This window comes from Enhydra lutris, unplaced genomic scaffold (genome assembly GCF_002288905.1).
Source record: "Enhydra lutris kenyoni isolate GAN:26980312 unplaced genomic scaffold, ASM228890v2 scaffoldscaffold17, whole genome shotgun sequence".
NCBI classification, from domain to species: domain Eukaryota; kingdom Metazoa; phylum Chordata; class Mammalia; order Carnivora; family Mustelidae; genus Enhydra; species Enhydra lutris.
Window position 1 is genome coordinate 45,172,141 of NW_019154101.1, and position 6,164 is coordinate 45,178,304.

A 6,164-nucleotide genomic window follows, 5' to 3' on the forward strand; every position below is an offset into this window, starting at 1 on the left:
ATAAAATCTTTAAAAAAAAGCAGTTGGATCTTAAGAATTTAAACCTCCTTCTGATATGAATTTTACAAAGTAAACAAATGTAGCCCACTGACTTCCAGATAAAGCTTCCTGAATAAACATGTGCATTATTTTTACTTCCTCCTAAAACTTGATTAAAACTTCAATGAAAGTCTCTTACACTCTCTGAGGAAGAGCTTAAGGGAGCTCTGGGAGCTGACTCACAGCTGTTCACTCTCGCTGCAGCCAAGGAACAAGTCAATCAGGAAACCGTGTTGAAACCATGGCTTTTAAAGACACTGGGAGAACATTCGTGGAACCAGAGGTGGTGACGCACTGAATTAGAATTACTGTAACCCAGCCCCAAAGTAAAATCTTTGGAGGTGTATGCTGACTTGATGAGAGGCACAAAGGGGAAGAATTTCAAAGTGGAAGGACTAGTTCAGATGCTTACCAAAGCTCTATCACTACAAGAAAAAAATGTGGTGAAGCTTCTAAGACTTGGGATCGTTTTCAGGTGAGGACCCACAAGCGACTCATTGATTTGCATGGTCTTCTGATATCCCTAAATAGATTCCATCCATGAGTATTGAGACAGGAGTCAAGAATGAAGTCACCACTGCAGATGTTTAAATCAGCCCTTTTAACAAATTGATTATCAATTGTTAAAAAAACAAAAACAAAAACAAAAAACCAAAAAAACCCAAAATATTTCAGTGAAAATCTCTTAAGGTATAAACCGACTATGGGGTTCCTAGGTGGCTCAGTGGGTTAAAGCCTCTGCCTTTGGCTCCGGTCATGATCCCAGGGTCCTAGGATCGAGCCTCACATCGGGCTTTCTGCTCAGCAGGGAGCCTGCTTCCTCCTCTCTCTCTGCCTGCCTCTCTGCCTACCTGTGATCTCTGTCTGTCAAATAAATATATATTTTTTAAAAATCTTTAAAAAAATACATATTGCTATTTCCATTTAAAAACAAACAAACAAACAAAGATATAAACCCACTAAAACAGAATGAGAGAAGAAAACAGCAACCATTTTAAAAGCTGGAAGGCAAATGGAAAAATGGTAACTAACTTAGTACATTGAGAAAGGTGAATCTTAAACCCATAGTATAAAAAGTTTAAGAAGCAATCTCACTTAAACATGAGACCTAAATGCCTAAGGAATTGGCAGAGTAATATTTTTGGAAATTGATTAAATGAACACTAAAAGTATAACAATTTGTTGAAAACTTGCCTAAATAGCATTAAGACTTAGATCTCCTTCTCTGTTCCAAAGACTGTAGGTTACCATTTTTCTCTTACATTAGCAGAGAGCTATAAGTATTTTTGGCAGCTTTATTGAGATATAATTCATATATCATAAAATGTACCCACTTATAGCATAATACAATGGTTTATAATATATTCATAGGGTTGTGCAACCATCATCACAATCAATTTTAGAACGTTCTCATTACCCCAAAAAGAAAACTCCATACCCATTAGCTATTACCCTCCAATCCCCCTTCTTTCCAGCTCTAAGAAGGCACTAATCAAATTAATTAAAATACATTAAATTTTAAATCAATTAAAACCTAATTTATTAATTAAAATTAATTAAAACTTTATCTCTATGGATTTATCTAATATGGGCATTTAGTATAAATTGATTAAATCTCATATGTGCCCTTTTTTTCTTAAGATTTTATTTATTCATGTGACAGACAGAGATCACAAGTAGGCAGGCAGAGAGAGAGAGGAGGAAGCAGGCTCCCTGCTGAGCAGAGAGCCCGATGTGGGGCTCAATCTCAGGACTATGGGATCATGACCTGAGCCGAAGGCAGAGGCTTTAACCCACTGAGCCACCCAGGTGCCCCATATGTGCCCTTTTATAAAGCTTCTTTCACTTGGTCTAATGGTTTTAAGGTCATCTATGTTAGAGCATGTGACAGTATTTCATTCCTTTGTATTGTCAAATAGTACTCCATTGTACATATATATCACATTTTGCTTACCTGTTTTTCCACTGATGGATATTTGAGTTGTTTATACTTTTCTATATATCATGAATAAAACAACTATGAACAAGTTTGTGTACAAGTTTTTGCGCAGACAGATGTTTTTATTTCCCTTGGGTATATACCTAGGAGTAGAGTATCTGTGACATATGGTAACTGTATGTTTACTCTTTTAAGGAACTGGCAGATTGCTTTCAAAAGTGGCTACACTATTTATATCTCCACCGGCAATGCATAAAATTTCCAACTTCACATCCTCACAAAAACTTGCTACCTGTCTTTTTCATTTAGCCATCCTCATGGGTATGTAGTGATTCCCACTGTGTTTTTATTTGCATTTTAGGGGACATATATTTTTTGAGATAGTACCAAAATCTCCTGCCCCAGGAGAGCCCACGCATACAGTGGAATTAAGTAAAAATGCATATATTAATATAGAAAGCTCCATTCTATTTTTTCACTCTGCCACTAAGACAGCTACATATATATCACAAGGCAAATAAATGGGCTAAATCTTTGAGCACTCTGGCTAAATCTTTGAGCATTCTTTCAGGAGAAAGAATCTAAGATACAGATATCAAGGATTTCCTATACAAATATCCCATGACAAAGTTCAAAATTGATAAGCCCCATTCATACACTCTGAACTTCCCATCAACTTGTAACTTGCTCTGCTTTTAAATATGAGCTTTCAACCAAGGATTGCCTAACATTTTAAGAAAGCCTATAAAATCAAAGACAAACCAAGTAAAACAGGAAAGAAGCATTTTGGAATAAAAGAAAAAAATAACTACATAAAGAGAAAAAAACTTTAAAAAAGGTAATAATTCTTCACTATCATTAATATCCTTAGAGAAATAAGTTATTGCATCCATGAGCCAGTACAGCATGCCATATATATATATAAAAAAAAAAAACAAACAAACCAAAACAAACAAACAAAAACCTCAGAAGACAAAAAGCAATAGCTCTAAGGTTTACAAAAAGAAGAACAGACGTGAAAAACTCAGTGGGCAGTTTCAAAGAAAGAATTGAAAAAAATTCCTAGAATGCCAAAAAGATAAGAAAATGGAAAATAGGAGAATTAAGTAAAAAATAGTAGAAGGCCGGGGGGGGGGGGGAGAGGAGACAAGATGGCGGAGAAGTAGGAGGCGTGGTTTCAACCTATATCCTAAAGTGAGGTGATTACCTACCAAAGAATTCTGATCACTCATTAAATCGGCCTGAGATTAGAATTATACACTTCTGGATCTATATGGGGGCAGAAGACGCCAGTGGACAGGTAAAGCGGAGTAGGAACAATGGACTGATATCGGAAGATAAACAGAAGGGGGAGGGAGCCACCAGAAGTGACCCATAGGAAAGTAATACCCCAATATGAGAGTGCCCTGTGATTGGGGACCAGCATTAACTTGGAGTCTGGTTGAAAGCACTCAAAAAGAGCAAAAGATCTTAAGGGAAAATTGGTGGAATTGGGCGGTTAGGGACAGAGACTTAAGCCCACGGACCCAGGACGGTCACTGCTAGCAGGGAACCAGAAAGCACAGTGAAGAAGCCAGGTCTTGGTCCCTGAGCTGCCGGTGCACCTGAGAGCATCTGGGTGGCAGTGCCCATGAGGGTGAGGGAGCCTGCTATGGATGCCAGCAGGCAGAACCACAGCCTTTTGCACTCGGCATGCATGCCATGCAACCAGAGTCTGGGTCGTGCCCCCCACCCTCCTCTGAAAGAGGTTCCTGCAGGAGCTAGCCAGCACTCTCTAGGACCCAGAGAGTCTGAACACTCCCAGCCTGGGCCAGCGTGAAAATCTCAGTGTGCTATCTCTGCTTGGGACTTCTCTGGCAGTCTGGACCTGCCCCAACAGCTGTGGGCAGTATTTCTTGTGGTTTTGGGTACAAGGGAGAGTTCCTTAGACCCCAGAGACTGTGACTGGGGACGTGCTCTGCCAGTGCCAGAGGGGGAATTTATGTGCTCTGGAGCACCCAGAGGGGAACAGACTGAGGCTCCTCTCTGAGATGGAGGTCTGGGTGCAGTTTGCTTTCCTCTAAACTTCCAAAGAACCACCAAAAGCTGCCAAGAGGAGAGAAAACAAACAGACAAACAAACAAAAAAACCTCCAGAGAACAAAAGCCTGAAAAACCAGTTTCCTCAGAGCCCAGCCCCTTGATGGGGGCAGGAGGATTCAACTCTAGCAAGACTCCCTGAAAAACCACACGGCAGGCCCCTCCCCCAGAAAGCCAGACCAACAAACAAACAAAGAAACAAACAAAACGACAAGAGGACAACCATCACTACTTCATAGATACAATTTTTATTTTTAATTTGTTCCCACTATTCTGGTTCTCTTTATATATACATACATACATATATATGTATATATAAAACTTTTTAACCTATTAACCATCACAATGAGATGTTCAGTACATCAAATTCCATAATAACCTTTTAACCTGAACTTTCTTGATACATATACCTGTGTTTTTATTTTGCTTTTCTATTTTTTAAATTTTTTTATTATTTTTTTAATATTCATATAGAGCTAAGCTTCAAGGTAATCCCCTTTCCCCAATCAATGCTACGCCTATATGTAAACCAGTTTTAATCCACCTTTATCTCAGGAAAGTTGAGTCCTTTAACAAAGATATCAAGATACATCCAGGAAGAATCAAAATAACCTTCCTCGCCCACACTGAGAATTTATAACCACCCTCCCATCTTTTTCTTCTGTCAGTGTTTCTGTGTATTTGTTTTTGTTCTGGTAGTATATAAATCTTATACTTGGGGTTCATTTTGACTTTTTTTTTTTCCTCTTGTCATCTACTTTTGTCAGGCTTTTTGTCTGTCTGTTTTTGTTTGTATATTTCACAAATCTTACCTTTGGGGCCCATTCGGTCTGGGCCTTCTCTTTTATCTTTCTTTCTTTTTTTTTTTTTTTTTTCCTGTCTGTCTGTCTGTCTGTCTTTGTCTTTTTTCTTTCTTTTTGATGGGGACTCTTGATTGCTCAGAAGCATTCCAGGGTGCACCTTGCCTGCACCATGGTTGATACATTCAGCTACATATCTGTTCAGCCATCTCTCACCAAAATGACTAGCAGGAGGAATGCCCAACAGAAAAAAAATTCAGAGACTGGGGAGCCCTCTCCATCAGAGCTTTTGGATATGGACATAAACAGTATGTTGGAAAGGGAATTCAGGCTAACAATTATCCAGGCAATAGCTAGGTTGGAGAAAGCTTTTGATGACAAAATGGAATTGATTAGGGCAGAAGTGAAAGCCACCAGGGATGATGTTAACAATGCTCTCAATGAGTTCCAATCTAATCTAAATTCTCTCAAAGCTAGGGTAACTGAGGCAGAAGATAGAATTAGTGATCTGGAGGGCAAACAAATAGAGAAAAAGGATCAGGAGGAAGCCTGGAACAAACAGCTTAGAAGCCAGGAAAACAATATTAGGGAAATAAATGACGCCATGAAACGTCCCAACATCAGAATTATTGGAATCCCTGAGGGGGAGGAGAAAGAAAGAAAACTAGAAGATATAGTTAAACAAATTCTTCATGAAAATTTTCCCAATCTGGTGAATGGAACCAGCGTTTGTGTACTAGAGGCAGAAAGGTCTCCCCCCAAGATCATAGAATCTAGAAAGACCTTGAGACACCTGATTGTGAAAATGATGAATCATAATTTTAGACAGAAGCTCTTGAAAGCAGCTAGGGGGAAGAAATTCCTTACATACAGAGGAAAACCCATCAGAATAATGTCAGACCTGTCCACAGAGACCTGGCAAGCCAGAGAGGGCTGGCAAGATGTATTCAGGGAACTAAAGAAGAACATGCAGCCAAGAATACTTTATCCAGCAAGACTGACATTCAAATTGGATAGAGAGATAAAGAGCTACCAAGACTGGCAAGGTTTAAAAGAGTATGTGACCATTGAGCTGGCACTGCAAGAAATATTAAGGGGGGTTCTATAATAGAGGAAAAAACCCAAGAATATCATTGAACAGAACTATATGGAGACAGTCTATAGAAACAAAGACTTCACAGGTAACACGATGTCAATAAAAACATATCTTTAAGTAATCACTCTCAACATGAATGGCCTAAATGCGCCCATAAAATAACACAGGGTTGCAGAGTGGATAAAATGACAGGACCCATCCATATGTTGTCT

At 39.0% G+C, this 6,164-nt stretch overlaps 1 pseudogene; it reads left to right on the forward strand.

Moving 5' to 3' along the window:
• Window positions 1–280: 280 nt before the first annotated feature.
• Window positions 281–630, forward strand: LOC111147491 (annotated as a pseudogene).
• The last annotated feature ends 5,534 nt before the right edge of the window (window positions 631–6,164 follow it).